Genomic DNA, 938 nt, shown 5'->3' on the forward strand with positions numbered 1-938 from the left:
AAATTCCATATTACCATTGAAATATGTACTTTTTTGAAAATATGATAAAACAAGAATTATAGCGAAAAATGTTTCACAGTAATTGAAATTTACCATCAAAATTAAAGCCAGTCAAAGGTACCGCCTCTGTTACTTGGCTTGAGCACTGGCTCCGCCCATACCCTATACGGTAGGTCCCGCCCCCTCCTCATAGGCCGTATATAATGGTCGTCTGAGGCTATGAGGATACCTACCTGGTGTTCCTTAAAATCGCTGCCATGAAGATAGTAAGTAGTGGGATGAATTGGTTTCACAGTAATCGTCACTAAAACGGTTTACAAATGTATTCATATATACAACTATCCATACACAAGTACACATAGTTGTATGCACAAATGTAAATAAAAGTACATATCTGTGTATTTCTATATAAACGACTGTGACTATTTTCTAAAGGTTAAAATATTTAGATGCTTCAAAGTCTTTGGGTATGATTTACTTAAGATCCCGCACTGTTTCCAGATCATTCTTGCCTGTCTTGCCGCCGTGGCTGTTGCCACTCAGTTCGAGGACCGAGTGGTTGCCCTCCTTCGCGATGACCGCGTAGCCAACGAAGACGGCACCTTCTCCTACGCTGTGGAAGCCGACAACGGCATCAACACAGCCGTTGAAGGAGTTGTTGGATCAGCCGGTCAGATCAACCAAAGGGGATCTTACACGTAAGTGGTGAAGACATTTGAGAACAGAAAGACTAGAAAGTAATACCTAAAATTATGTTGCTATCAGTAATAGAGATAAATAATTCATAGTTCCTTAAAAATATAAAGTACACACGATTTTTCCAAATTAGCCTAAAATTCCCAATTCTCTAACTCTAGTTCTTATTCTGATACATACACAAAATCAAGTTTATTTCCATCTAATTATTGTTTTTTTAAAATTTATTCTCTGATCTCTAT

Source organism: Penaeus monodon, chromosome 32 (genome assembly GCF_015228065.2).
Source record: "Penaeus monodon isolate SGIC_2016 chromosome 32, NSTDA_Pmon_1, whole genome shotgun sequence".
Classification (NCBI taxonomy): Eukaryota; Metazoa; Arthropoda; class Malacostraca; order Decapoda; family Penaeidae; genus Penaeus; species Penaeus monodon.